Source organism: Aythya marila, assembly GCF_965140915.1.
Source record: "Aythya marila genome assembly, chromosome: Z".
Lineage (NCBI taxonomy): Eukaryota > Metazoa > Chordata > Aves > Anseriformes > Anatidae > Aythya > Aythya marila.
Genome location: NC_139080.1, coordinates 12,259,722 through 12,275,563, shown reverse-complemented (window position 1 = coordinate 12,275,563; position 15,842 = coordinate 12,259,722). Strand labels below are relative to the sequence as shown.

General features: G+C 34.6%; 1 protein-coding gene across 1 annotated transcript in view; it reads left to right on the top strand.

The window, feature by feature from the left end:
- The window catches only part of PRLR (prolactin receptor), a 151,407-nt gene that overhangs the window by 13,406 nt on the left and 122,159 nt on the right, over positions 1 to 15,842 (top strand). The window contains exon 2 of the mRNA XM_082782987.1: positions 4,019 to 4,073. The gene's annotated coding sequence lies outside the window, so the exon portion shown is untranslated. The remainder of the gene's footprint in view (positions 1 to 4,018; positions 4,074 to 15,842) is intronic.

The window sequence follows — 15,842 nt, the reverse complement described above, 5'->3', positions numbered from 1 at the left end:
TTTTTCTGTCATTTGAGAACAATCTTAGTGAGTGGCCCCACATGTCATAATTCCTCTAGTGGTATATCTCTCCAGTGGTACTGAGTTTGCACCTGCCAGAGGAAGCTGGGGCTAGGTGGTCCTCAGGCAGTTTCCTCCAGCTCTTCTATATGTGGGGAACTCCACCCTGAAAGTATTTGCTCTAATATGCTACAATTAGGAATCAACCTTGTAGTCTTCAGAGAGAGACATAAATTTTTAGAAAATAACCTAGCTGCTGAAAATACAGACTACTTTCTTAATTACTTTCTGGGACTCAGACACTACCTTTCTTCCTAAGTTCCAAAGTTAATAGACTACTTACACCCAGTTAAGCATCATATTGCTATGCAACTTCAAACATTAGCTGATTGACAAGATAATTTATAGGATATTTTTAATTTATTGCTCTGGACTTTTGAACTGTTTTGAGTCAGCATAAATCACTTTTAGTCAGTGAAGCTAAATTGTTCTTAGGCTTAACAACAGACTTACAAAAACATGCCTATTCAAGAAAGATATTTAAATGAAAAACATTTTTTCTTTCTCAGGTATGAAAACCAGGGATATTTAATAAATTAACCTTTAGTTACAAATTTAGTATTCATTATTGTTACTTTGTGTTGGCTTCTTTCAAGAATAATTCTATATTCTTTGTACAAATACACTTGTCACGTTTATTCCATTCTTTTGTTCAATGACAAAATATTTGTATTTTCAACTTTTCAATTTCTATGCCCTAGAATAGTGTCCACTTTACAGATTTTGAGTTTGTGAAAAAAGGTGGCACGGCATTTTTTTTTTATCTTTTCTCAAGCATCCAGTAACCATATACATGATTTTCTTAGTGACAGTTAATTTCATTTCCTGCCTGTATCTCAGCTGAATTTTTCTTTCTTTCATTCTTGTTTTTCCTTATGTCTGTTTGGTTCACTGTGTTCCATTCTATAGATTACCTATAGGGTACTTGTGGAGTTGTCTGAGCTTTCTCCTGGCAATAGTGATAAATGCTACAATTTAAATCTTGATATGGATGCAAAAAGGAAATGCAATACTATTAAATTGATTTTAATATACACCCAATATGTAGGCACAATATTTATTTACTGTGAAGCAATAGCAAAAGCAATAGCTGTGAAGGAGTGGGATAACTAAATCTCAGAATGCCTTGGATTCTGTGTGTTTCTTTTGTTATATGATTTGTTATTTTTCTAAGATACTGCAGGAGTCATTATTTTCATAAAATTGTCTGGTTTGTTGGTATTGATGTGCACTTTTCTTTTGTTACTGTGGCTGTTGTATTCTGCAGTTTTTCCCACAGTGAACTGAATTCATTTGCAATGTTGTCAGACTGCAAATGAGTGGGAAACAGAACTAGTACTTAGCTTACATTCAGGGCAAAAGAAGGGGAACTCAAGCACATACGCTAACGAGTTGCTTTGGAAAACACTAGAATTGAGGTTGCATTTCTACACTAACAATTCAGTTACTTTGGAGGTGTCTTCCTTCAAAGCTATTTAGTATTTTTCTTTTAGTTTTGGCAATTTGTTACAGTTCGTTTTGCCACTCTGTTCCACACCTCCCACTGTCACAGACCTTTGCAACAGAATATTCCAGTATATTCAGATTTTCCAGTGTATTCCCTATAAGAGAGCTCCTGTGTTTACTGAACAACTCTTGTTGTGCCACTGAAGTCTTCATGGCACTTACAAGCAGATAATATCTAGAATTTCTCTTCTGATTTATTTTAATAATCCCCCACATTGAAATGTAATTGCCTTGTTTGAAATTCAGCCCTAGATTGTTTTTTGTCGGGTTGGGTTGGTTTGTTTTGTTATTGGTGGTGATATTTTTGATTTTGCCTATGGTGCCCATGAAATGAAGAATGTGATGAACATGTTTACAGCTTACCTCCTTAGTAATTTTTAATCACATCCTGTATACGGTGGAGGACTATCTCAAGAATTGTTTCTTCTCTTGTGGCTTACCCGACTGGATTCACTGAAATAATCCATTAAAAATTTTGCCTCAGCAATATACCCTTGTGGAATTTAACAGGTTTACGTTATTTGCTTCTTGTTCTCAGATTTCCTGGTCTCCCAGAGTATGTCACAGTCACTGTCATCATCCTAGTCCCACCCTCAGTATTACAGTCTTTAAAATCCTGTGCTTTCCTGTTTAGGTATAGAATCCTAGTCCTGATCCTATTTTCCTTATTAATTCAACAAACTGGTTTATCTGATTTAACTCAGCTATTTCAGTATTTAACACTACTCCTATGTTGGAGTGAACAATCATTTTTTCCTGTTTTGTACAGTGAACTACAGCATTTCACTTACTATTATATTTTCTCCATGTTCTGATTTGTAGTAGGTTATTAACCTAATTTAAAACCATTCTGTTTTTCCTTTTTTTTTGTGTTTTTTTTTTTTTTTTTTTTGAGTATTTTCATACATTTGGTAGTATTTTTTGATTTTCTATATCCTGTGTAAATAGGACTTTATTGTTAACTAACCAGTAACCGGATTCTTACATACCTACAAAACAGTTCAGGTAAATATTTTCTTTTAATTTTAGCTGCTTTACTTGTAATTCACATCCAACAGTGCAGTATAAGCTGTATGATATTAAAGTCTTAAAATTGAAGAGTATGCCTGAGAAAAAATCACGCCATATTTGTCTGCTGTAAGATTAAAAAGAAGAATAAACACAGAAATTGAAGGGAAGCAATAATATCTGAATTACAAAGTTGGAGTGAAGAACAACATTGGTGTAAAGTATGAAATGTTTATGGATTATGTATGTTTTGTAGGAGGAGGTTGCAATTTTCATCATGCAGAATAGGGTAAAATGAATTTGTTATTGTAGGTGCACTAAGAAATGTAATTATGCTATAGATGTTTCTACATTTTTTTCCTGGCATCTTGAGTCACAGTTTTACACTGTCAAGAAACTGAAGAGACTATGAAAGAATCGTTTTGCCGATATTAAATAATGACTTCATTTTCATAAAAACTTGGAGGCAAATGCAGGACTTTTTTCCTAAATATTTATTAATTTCCTACTCATATCATCCTCAGATTTCCATATTTTATCATAGTTCTGAGAGTTTCAGACTGTTTGTATGAAATGGTACAGTAATTTTCAGGTTCAGTCTTATTTAGCATGCTTAACAATACTTTAAATCTGAAATAATGATAACCACACAGTCCCTAAATTGTTATTTTAAACTCAAAGCATCTGGGAAAGACCACTTAGATTTTAGCCTGGTGCTGGAAGAATTAAAGTCCCCATTTCCATTGTATTCATGAAGAAAGTTTTGCTTTTATATAGCACTCTTTGGCTTGATTACAGCTTTTTGCAAATTATTTTGCTTTGGTTTCTTTGTTTGAGTGGAAAGTAAGGGCAACAAGAGAAGGATTTTTGGTTTTGTTTAATCTGTTTCATAATGAAAAAAAACACATGTATAAGGTCGTAAATCTTAACAGAAGGAAAGTGAAGTCTGAAAAATTGACTCAAATTTTTATTATAAATGTGTCCAATTACAATGCAGTAGCCCTTGCTTATGTGAAAAACAGAATTTATGTAATTACACATATTCAAAAAGTCTGTGTGTCATTATCATAATTAAAAAGCCATCATTTCTTTTCTAAAGCACTTCAGGAAGCAAAATTAAGGGTCTGCCAGCATCTTCAATTTGTCTATCTTTCACAGAAAATTGTAGCCTAAGTTTAGTAAGCAAATTGTGTTGTGTTTTTTTTTTTGTTGTTGTTGTTGTAAGTTTTATTTTTTTTTGTGGGTTTTGTGTTGTTGTTTTTTTTAAGTTTTTACATGTAGATGTCATAATAGGAAGTGGAAATTAGTGTTCTTGTCTAAACCAAAATAATTATCAGAAATTCTTGAAAACAAGAACATTATTCCAGTCATTCATTGGAATTACAAATGTAAATGTTTCTCTCCTCTCTGCTCCCTTCATCCGTGAATTTTTTTCTTTTCATAGATATGTGTATCACCCAACTTTGCCTGATTGACATAGCAAGTTAAAACTGCAAGCCGTGAGTATTTTTTTACACATCAGTGAGATGATTTTAAGAATATTACATGAATTAATTGCTGAAGTAATATTTAATTTATAAAAGGTATCATGGATATCATTTTACCATAAACAGATTGATTGTTAACATGAAATAATCTTTTGTCAGTAATAATCTTAGATACTATGACTAGAGGGGAAAAATATTGATTGTTTTTACAGATTATAAAAGCATACATCAGTATATTGTATGCCTGCTGTAAGAATTTGTTTCATTTGGTTAAAATTAGTAAATATGGGTAGACATGAACTTTCTGGCTGGTTCTGCTGTCCATACTCACTGAGCACCTTCTCCTTCTAAACCCATTTTAGTTCATCTCAAATTTTCCCAGCTTTCAAATCATAGATAAGGGGAATGCTCTTCTACCCTCAGAAATGTGCATTCTATATACCAGATTATGAGTTTGATTAGAGAAGTAAAATTCAACAAAACATGAAAGTTGTCAAAAAAATTTAATAAAAGTTGACACTAAAAATAAGGTTGCTTTCAACTGAGCTCGTAGGGTAGATGTTCTGTAGGTACTCATATGTTTTTGTTTTCTTAGAGACCATAATGATCCTATTAAGATACCAGTGAGCATAAACAGCAATTAAATATGATGTAAGAGGGAGACTGAAGGATAGTTAAATGATTTTATAAGGCAATATATCCTAGCAGTGTTTTCTTCAGTTTTCATTTGAACTTCCCTTTCTGTGTTCTGTGTTCTTTTAGGATTTTCACAAAAGCCATGAAACGTTCATTGGTCTTTTGTACTCTTCTCATCCATCCTCTATCTCTTGTTTTTGTTTTATTAAAAGAAAGTCTAACCCCATGTCTCGTTCAGACTTTAGGTCCAAGTTCTGAGTTCATCAAGATCAATAGAATTTTCCCTTTATTTTTGTGCTGGTTGGGGGGCAGATTGGGATCTCATTAAAAAGGCTAAGTATCATACCTGGACACAAGCGATATCTTAAGTATCTGAAAACTGGCCCTTAGAGTGTGTTTACAGTTGTCTGTGATGATGAGGCTTAGCTACTATCTCTCTGTATTTTTTTTATTTTTTTTTTTCTTATTTGGTGGGTTGTGTGTGTGTATGTGTGATTTTTGGTTTGTTGGTGGTGGTGGTGATTTCTTTGTTTTGTTTTGTTCTCTGTTTGTCTTTCAACTCCTTCCTGCTTGTTACCGTGGCTGCTGTTCTTCTAAATGTGGTTCCTTGCAATAGCCTGTGTAGTCTCCCTTGTCATAGCGAAGAAATAGGTACTTCTCAGACAAATTTGTCTCGCCCTTCAATATATATCTAAAACAGGTAAGATGAGTCACATTCGGTAACAGCCCATTTCCCTTTATTGACAGTATAGGGACACCTATACAGCTCAGCTATAGGCATCTGGTTAAAACAAGGTGAGTCCTGATTTGTCATTCTGAAAACATTATCTCTTAGAGAGCACACAATCTACTCAAAGTTCAACTCAGTCAAACTCATTAAAGAGGGAACATTACTTCCTTGTTCCAAGATGGGCAAGTTACAGTGACCTTTCTAGCTTGTTTTTAACTTCATCAAGTTGATTGCATTTTGCTGACCTCCAGTTGCCTGTAGTACTTTAAGGATTTCTTCCAACTATAGGAAAAAAATATATAGGGTATGCTAAACTATGTTTTTTATGCTTATCAAGCAGAAATTATTTTGCCTTCTTTTCTCTTTCTCTGTAGATCTTTATAGTTCCTGAAATTTTGATATAGACTAGAAGTTACATGAATGAACAGTGTACTTCCTCTTGGAAACACGCTATACAAGATCTGGTTATATGAAGTAGGTGTAGGCACTTTAACAACTCTCCAGTGCAGAGCAGGAACTCCCCTATCCTGTTTTTCTTTCCCCAGTTCTGGTCACATAAGCCTGTTGCTGACCTTGCACCAGCTGGCATTTATTTGATCACATGAACCAACTCACTGAAACGTCAGGAAAGTAACTTGGGAAAAACAGAAGCTGTTTAACTCATTAAATGTTTAATCTTGAGATCACATGGATGCTGTATCTGCTGAACAGTGAGGCAGGGTACGGAAGCTATTAGTGAGGGTGGGAGGGAAGGAACTGAATCAAAAACAAGAGGAAAAGGAAAAAGTGAGGAAGCAAGATCTCACCCTTCCAGCACTATCAGACCGTTCATTTGGTCCACATGTAAAATGAACTGTCATCTCCAGATTTAACACAGCTGCCCTTCACTAAGTAGAATAATTGCAGTTCATTTTGGTGTAATTTGCAATTGCTGATGCTGCTAGGATGCATACCTTGTCTTAGCTCACCTGAATTATTATTTCAAGTGTGATTCTAAATGCCTATATTTGCATCTCCTGTTTTTAGGTAATTTAAATGGATGGATCTTCTAATTAGGTCTTCTGAATAAAGGTCACTGACAAGGTGCAACTGGTATAATAATCTTTATATTAATATTAAGCTTTTTCAATAGCGTAAATTTATTTCAGTAGTTTTAAATTATGTGACTTTAGAGTTAAATTAACTGTAATTAGGAATTAATTTGTGCATTTGCTTTTGATTACCTCTTAGTAAATTTTGGTTTAAACTGTCTAACTGTGCTTTGAGGTATGAATGAATGCATGTGGAACTACATACAAAAATAACTACCTGTAGTAAGTTTTAAAAGAGTTCAAGGAAAATATAATATTTTTCTATTAAAAAAAAATACATATATAAAATAAAACAAAACAAACAAACAAAAAAAACATAATATATGGTGATATTCTAAATATGGAATATTTAGCTCTAAGATAAAATTACCATGTCAAAGTTGCTGCAGTTACAAGGTCTTCTTAATCTCTTCCTCAAATATTTTTAATAATTCTTAACGAAATATAAAAATGCAAAGATTAAGGAAAGAACTGAGAGAAAATAAGAATAAAGAGACACACAATGCTTAGTTATCATCCACATAGGCTTACAATATTCTGCTGAGTACATTATTTTAATTTATTATTGGGTATTTCCTTTGAAATGACTTGGTCCTCTCAAGAAGCTGAGGTAGAAAACTTTAACTCAGTGAAGTCAGCTTTTTATATATTATGTAGGTAAGTAGGAGATTTCAGACTCCAAGATCACAAAAATTACGAAAACTGTAAAGGATCACTAAATTTAATGGAAATATTTTTTCTGTGATTATGATGACTTACAGTATATTTTATTTCTGAAAGGATATGATTGTAAAACTGTTTCCATTACTTGGAGGATTTTTATGTTTGCATATTAAACTCTGTAAATGTCAGCAAAGAAATAAATATTTCTGATCACAGCCATGGAAAAATAAAAACAGTTCTTTCCCACAGACTGCCCAGTTGACGTGGAAAATTCCTTTTATATTTTATATTTCTTTTTTTCCCACTTACCTTCTATTAGTGTCCTCTACTGGAGGATTCATCTATGGAATCATTAAATGTGAATGTATTCTTTTGCATACTAGCCCATCCCATCTGCCTCTTATCACTGTTGTTTGTTTTGCATTTCTTTGGTAGGTTAACAGTAGGTTCGAAATGTTTGCTCCTATTGCAAAGAAATACTTTTTTTCTGCATTTGGTGGAGAATGTAGGATTTACATTCAGTGCAAGGTCTATGCATAGCCTTTTGGTTGAACAAGGTTTTTTTGTGCATCTAATTTGCTTTACGTTGTACATTTGTAATTTTTAATACAAGCTTAACCACTCTGTTATCAAAATAATAAAGTTAAGTAGTAGTGGCTATGCATAGTGTTGTAGTCCTACAAAATTTTCTTCAGGCATCAAAGATGACATACGTCTTGCATTTCTGGTACTATCTCTGGGCCCAATTGAGGATCATAAAGACTATGCAGAAGCAACATGTTTTTTACTGTAATAAATTTTTAGACTAGATGAGGCTTTGATCTTAATATATATATATACATACATACATATATATATATTGTCTTGTTCATTTTGCAGTAGCCTTTTTTACTGTATTTTCTGGATTCAGCAGTGGTCTTGCTCTGTAACTTAAACAGGAAATTTGGTTGCAATGATACCAGTGAGCTGGAGCTAGTTCAAACTGATTCCACTTATTATCTATCCAGACACCACATCCATATTATCTAATTCATGAAAAACATCTTTATTATAGTCAGTTCTGAGAGAAACATGGTAGATTGGTTAACCAGAACCAAAAAATAAGGAGAAACATGAAAGAAAGGAGAATAGTCCTTTTCTAGGGCTGAAGAGAAACTCCAAGGTATGTTTTTGCTTTCTGCTTCTTTTAAACTCTTTTGATTAGTGTTTTTTTTTCCTCAAAATAAGTACAATTTTTTATTGTTTTTGCAATTAAACATCATATTGTAATGAAGCATTTAAAGAGATACATGGATACAGTGTTAATTTCTTTGCATAATCAAAAGTATATGAAGAGTATTAAAGAGTTGGTTGAAATCTTCTGCAGCAAGATGTATTCCTGCTGAGAAACCTTTCTGGTTTCATGTCTTTGTTGTGCAGAGACTGTAGTTATGAATGCAGAGAAGAGATTTTCCTCTCTTTCTCTCATCTTTTGTTGCAGAGCTACCTCATTCCCAACCATTAAAACAAGGACTGATGGCAGCAGGTATTTGAATATCAGGAAATTCTGTGTGGGAATGAAGGGGAAGATAAGGCCACAGACCTACTGGGAGTGTTGGAGGTTAGGGGTAGATAATTTAGTATATGTGAGTTCTCAATTCTGAATCAGTCCCAGTTAGAAATGCCTGGATGGTGACAAAGTGTCAGGGGTGGGGGAACAATGTCAGGGGTTGATCCCAACAGCAACAAACAAACCCTCTTAATTATGGCTCAGAGCTCTAAAGTCTTTGCAGCCTATGGGTCACGTTATCCAAGATTCTTCTTTCCCTGAGATTTTTCAATCCCAGGGTCTGATTTTTAGGTCCTAGTTCTTTCTTTTATACCAATACTTTTGATGGTCGCTTACATATTCGTGGTCCTGACATTACTAGGACGTACTGTGTTTGTATATTGTGTGTGTATATATACATGTATACACACACACTGTATATTATACTCTTAGTAGGTGTACAAGTCATTTGAGCCTGCCTGCTCAGAACTTGAAAAGAGCTCAGCAAAAGTTCCTGCTTTGATAGACATTTTAGAAAATCTGACCAAGCTGCATCTTACCTGTCTGCACTGGAAATCTGAAATAGAAAAAAAAATATGACACGATTTAAAATGAAATTGATATATAATTGCCCAAGGGCCTCTGCCACAAGCTTTCATCTGCAAAAGAACATTCTCTGCAAAACAGGCTTTACAGAAAACATTAATGTGCCTGCCTCTTCTTTCTGGCATGCAAGGAAAATGGAAATGCCATAAGAGCTTACCCTGTTAGAGATGCTGAATGTCTCTCATGTATAGCAGCTATGCTGTGTGGGAATTGCTGTGATTTGGACCCACTTATACTGCTTGCAGTGAGTGAAATGGTCCAGTGGACTCAAATAATGGAAGATGTAAGGGAGGGCAAATGGAAGCAGGAGCGGTAAGGAAGCAACAATGAAAAGTCTGTAGTGTGCTGTCTGGCACATACAAGGTGTATGTATTTTCATAAGCAAAGTTCTGCTCAGAGAGGTGAGCTCGTCAAGTGGAAAATTAAAAGATAGGAAAGGACACTGAGTTTAAGTAAAACTGTAGAGTTCAACTTTTAATTAAATCATTTCATGATTGATTGGAATTAAAATCTAAACTGCTGTGTATGTTGATGAGAAGATGATTGCATGTAAACACTCTTGAGATATTATCAATAACTGCTAGTGGCTTATTAATGTCTGGGAAAGGTTGGATGATTGAAGCTGTTTATTTTTTTTAAGTGTCAAGATCATAACTCAAGTTTCTTTTTGAAAATAAATTTCTTCTAATCCTAAGAATCAAATGTAAATGAAAGCTGTTACGTACCGAAAGTTCTGAAGTAAGAACTCATGTTAATTGGCGTTCTGTTTTTTGATCATTCCATCCTAGACAAAGTGAGCTATTTTTGAAGGAAGCAGGATGTTAGACATACAGAATGGCTTTATAAGCCCAATTAAACAGGGTTTTTGAGATTATTGAGCGCTGGAAGGTTGCAGTTCTTCAACCTAAAAGGTTTATTTTGGTTCATTCAACCTTTGAACCTACCCATGGATGTCAAATCCTTTGTCCACAGTGTCGCTCTCAGTGTTGAGTAGTTGAATGCTGTAAGTAAGAGTGGTCCATAATATAATGGACAAGAGTCACTGGCTACATATATGACTATGCAAAACTAACCAATGAGATATAAACCCTTTTAATGAGATCTTTTCTCTAAATGTCTGGAAACCCTGAGACTTTTGCAAGGAGACAATTCAGAAGTAGGCCCAGCTTTTCTTTGTTCTGAGTATTCACAAGTTGTTCTGGTCACCTTTAATTCTCCCAACTACTTGTTTCTTGGTGTTCTCAATTAATTCAGGAATTGTTTTACGTCTCTCAGCTATTTTTTTTCTCCTTCTGTCTTATTTAAGAAGTCACAAATTGCTGTGGCAGTTACTCTTCTCATTGTCTTGTGACCTTTTGGGTTCAGTCTAGGTTACTGAACTAACTGCCAGCTGCTTGGCCTACACTGGACCAGATGGCAAAATCAGCTTTTGCTTTGGACTAATTTATCTATAATTAGTTGTCCCTTACTGACAGTTGCTCACTAAGGTAGAAACTGTAATCTAACTTCCTTCCAATTCCCGTATTTTCATAAAACTAATTTCTTGTGTTTATTGTTCTTTTTATTTCAACAGTCCTGTACATATATTGTGAATGATTATTCTAATGCTGTATGTATTGAGACACTGCAAGTTTATGGACAGTTGAAAAAATAAATAAATAAAATAAAAATATAAAATTAAAGACTATGAATGAGGAAGGTGCAACGAATAACCAAAATCAAAACTTCCATTTTTATTTCTTTATTTGGCATTTGGGTTGAATGTCTCTCAAGATCTTGGATTTATAATCTTTCTGGCTGCTTTTCTATTTCAACATGGTAAAACAGTTTGGATCTCTAATACACAATCTGGATCATACTCTGCTTTTGTAATTTTAAAGGTACTTTTATATCTCCATGTTTTCTGGCTGAAATAAGAAATGACTAAAACTGTATGTTACTCTCAGCCAAATATTTATATTTTGTAAGAGTCTGAATTTATTTTTTTATCCATATAAAGATAGCTTTTTGGAAAGTTTTTGCTCTGCTGAGACAGACATCTAAAGGAGTATGTATCTTTAACCTTTTAAGCAATCTTAGTGAAGCCAAATCTCCCTGGTGTTCATCCTAATTAGTTAATACATGTTAAATGGCACGTTGTCTAGCACACATCAGCTAATACGTGGGGCTAGAATTCTATAAAAGTCACCAGCTCTGCTAATGTCAAAAAGCAAATGAAATTTCTTTCAATTCCTTGACTTTTGTTGTCTTATCTTACGTAGTATCATCATTTCCAAGTGTCATTTGACAAATGCTTGCCATTTTACCTTTAAAGTTAAACTGGAACAAAAGAACTTCTGAATTCTATAATAAATCATAAAGTTCGTAAATATCATACAACATATGGTAAAATTCATCTCTTAGAGATGATGCAGATAAAGTCCAGATACCAATTAGCTCAGCACTGTAGCTGTTAATATGCTGACTGACAACTTTACATCTATTATGCATTTAGCATTTGCCACAGACTTTCCTGGTATTTTATTGAATAGCCCAATAGAGTACATTGTTAATAAGTAGGCTATTTGGGAAAGCATGCTTTTCTTCTGAGAGAAATTCATCAGATTTTAATTAAATAAATGCAAATGATATGTATAAGTATTATCAAGTCTTTCCTGGGGAATTGTTTTAGTGGTTGGAATGATTTAGAAGGAAGCTGAGGATAGGTCACCTCTGTTTAACATTTTCACACTATACGTTTGAAAAGTATATGTTTATATGGATGTGGTAGTAATAGATTAGGCTGTCAATGTTCCTTAAATTGTAAATGATACCAAAAGTATTTGGATGTGAAGTTTGTCTTATGGTATGCATGTATATGCATGTTTGCATGCATACTGTATTCACTCTGTGCATCTTGTGCGCAGCTCATTCTGTAATCAGATTATTAGTTCAATCTTATTAGAGTACTATCTGCTCTGAGGGTATTCCCTTAATCCCATTTCTTTAGCATGCAGTAAATGTGGCAAAAGCAGTAATGAACATTAGGCTCAAATAACTGTTGCTTCCTCATCACCCCACCTCTGCAGCTTCAGAATCAAGAGACTTTGCCTGAGCCTATAGGGGTGGGTGGGGGGAAAACAAAAGCAAATGCTAACACCCCTAAAACTCACACACTTTTATCTGCTGCCTTCTAATCACTTAGCCTAATTTTACCAAACAACCATTTTATCAGCTGGATATATTATATTGCTGAAACTTGTAAAATAGAAGGAAGTAAAGTATCATGTCTTGTAGGTTATCATACTTTATTAGCATATAACACTTTGATGTTGCATAAAACACCCCTCTTACAGTTTACTAGTAATAATGCATACTTTAAAAATAAAATACTTGCTTATTCTTTATTAAACATACTTACAATATCAGTAGGATGCCAATGCATATTGAAGAGTTTCAGCATGCTTTTCTATCAGTCATTATGGTTTCATGATCTTAGCAAATTAAATGTGCCAGGAATATTGGCGTGGGAACCAACTAATATTAAATAACTCCATGTCCGTACTTTTAAATTGTCTTGCCCTCCAAAACACTGTGGCTGCATGCAGACCACCTACCGGGACTGGTGCTTGTGCAGCTCCAGATCTGTACCCAGCAGTTGTTTGGGTTAGTTCTGGTTGATTTGGACCAAATCTGTGCCAGGGACCACTCCAGCAGTTTATCAGTATGGGTAACCAGGATCCAATACCCAGGAATGCTGGTAGGCAGTTTGATTTACAAAGATGGATGTATCCATTTTAGCTAATATGTAGCAGTTTCAGCCTGTAAAATTCAATTTGACCTTGTTAATGTATGAGTAATGTGTAATGTGTTTTAAATCACACTAATAGGCACTTTCTGAATACTGTTGCCGCCTCTATCAAATTCTGCAATAACTTCATGTTCTAAGAGAAAAAAAAAAAAATCATATAATCAGTCTGTTGCCTTCAACATGAATTACACTGACAACTTTTACTGGCACATCTAGAAAAAAAAAATACAACCCCTAAATTTTGGGGGGTATTTTACATTTTAATGGGTGGGAATGACGTTACCTATGATACTTCGTAATGTTAGTAAATGTTTGTAAATGGTTTGGTTTTGTCATCATCTCAGTAGATGAGTATTGCAATCTCTTCAGAGTCTTGACAGAGAAATAAGACCTCAGAGTGTTGGCAGTTATTGTTTTGGAAGATTTGTACTTTAAAAAACGTGAATATTAAGCAATGCTCTAATTAATACCTGTAGTAAAGAATAGATATCTATCAACTTACATGGAATATGAAGCTACTGTAAAATAATTCAATTCTAGGCCAGTCGTTTTGGCAGATCTGTAATGGAAAATAACTGCAACTTTAAGAACAGTAATTTTTCCAGTTCAGGTGCTGCAGGATTCCATCATAGCACTGACAATCACTTTAATCACATGAAAGAGTAATTGACTGATGTAGTTTATGAAATTTTTAGACATGTAGAGACAGAGACCTCTGTGCTGAAGAGCTTGTGCTATAAGCAGGCAACGTACAGTTAATTGAGAGGTTAACTGATGATACAGATCAAAGTCCCTTCCTTTTCATGTTTTTTGATTGTTTCTTTGATTTTTGTTTCTTCTATTCTAGATGTTTCTTGCTTATGGTTTTGAAACTGTCTTTTTTATTTAGGGAAATTTTCCTATAACTTCATACCTTATATATATGTGTGTTTTTATGCTTCTTTTATACTGAAAATATTTTACACATCCTGTATTTTGCTGCACTACTCAGCTAGACCTGCTGTTTCTACCATAATGGAGATTTCTTGAGTTGTCTCTGATCCTTATCTTCTGGAGTCTTTTATATTTAGACAACTTCTCTTTAGTACCCATACCACTGCATTTTAACTTGTATTTATTTTACTTTAATCTGGAGATACAACCTCTGTCTCATAGCTTTCTGTTACCCTGAGCTTCAGGGCATTATAATGTTCTGTTATAAGCTGCTAGAAGTTTTCAGTAAATTGGATGTTGGATGAACAGAATTCATTTGTTCTTGCATGCTGAGGCTGCCTTCCTTTTTGTCTCTTCAGAAAGCATGTTTATATCTGTTGGTGCATTCCAAACTTAAGTGCTCCTGTTTCACTGTTGTTCATGTGTAAAATTCATGTTTCCTAAAAATGCTCCCCCAACTCATGCTTCAGATCATTTCCTCCAAATACATATAGCAGATATTTGCATTGCTTCTAATGTCCAAGCAAACAGCATCTGTTTTTCCCATCTTTGCTCCTCGCAAAAAAGCTACACTGTTTTATATATATATAAATTATATGTATATCATTTTATTATGTATATATATGTTATTATATACATTAATTATCCTACTGATTGTCTCCTTTATCGAGTCATAACAGGCTGATTTTACTTTCTGAACTGACTATGTGAATTGATATAGAAGAGGCTCAGTGGTGTCTGCTTGAACACTTGGTCTGAAGTCTATAATACAGTGACACATAAACATGCTGAAAATTCTGGGTAGTTTTTGAAGGGGACGAAAACATAGATAATCATCATGGTAAGGGCCTACTAACCAGGCTAGCCTCAAAAGACTAAGATTCCAAGGTTTCCAGTAAGCAACTAGCAGAATGATCTACCACTACTAGTGATAGTGAAGGATTTTGAATAGTAAGATATCTTTTGATGAAAGGAATCTTGAGAAATAAATCCACCAGATTCCCAATTAGCAGACTTAAGCTCTGAAATTCGATATGTAATATTTTCATAGGAAGTAAGTCTAAGAAAAGAATTGAGGAAAATGTGTATTACCTCAAATACACTATAAAAAGATTTTGAGTACACACTCCTCCAGTGCAGAGGATGTATGGCTGTTGTGGTTTAACCTGGCAGGCAGCTTGAGCACCACACAGCTGCTCACTTCCTCCCTCCCTCCCCACAGTAGGATGGGGGAGAGAATCAGAAAAAGAAAAGGAATGGGGAAAAAAAGAAAAAAAAAAAAAAGTAAAATTTGTGGGTTGAGATAGAGAAAGTTCAATAGAGCAGAAAATGAAGGAAAACTATATACAAATCAAGTGATGCACAGTGCAACTGTTCACCCTGAGCTGACCCTGAGCTCAGTGCCCAGACAAACCCTGAGCAGTGGTACCACCTGAGCCAACTTCCCTAATTTCATTGTTCAGCATTATGTATCCCTTTGTCCAGCCCAGGCCAGCTGTCCTGGCTCTGTCCCCTCCCAGCTCCTGGTGCACCCTAGCCTCCTTGATGGCAAGGCCACACCAGAAGCTGAAACATCCTTGGCTCTGTGTGAGCACTGCTCTGCAGCAACTAAAGCATCAGAGTGTTACCAGCATTATTCTCATCCTAAATCCAAAACACAGCACCGTGCCAGTTACTAGGAAGAAAATTATCCCAGCAGAAACCAGGACAAGGTTGTAGAAAGCAACAGCCCAAATAAATCATAAGTTCTCTTTTGACCTCAAATATAAGACTAAGCACAAAGAAAACAGAAGAAAGGTCAAAA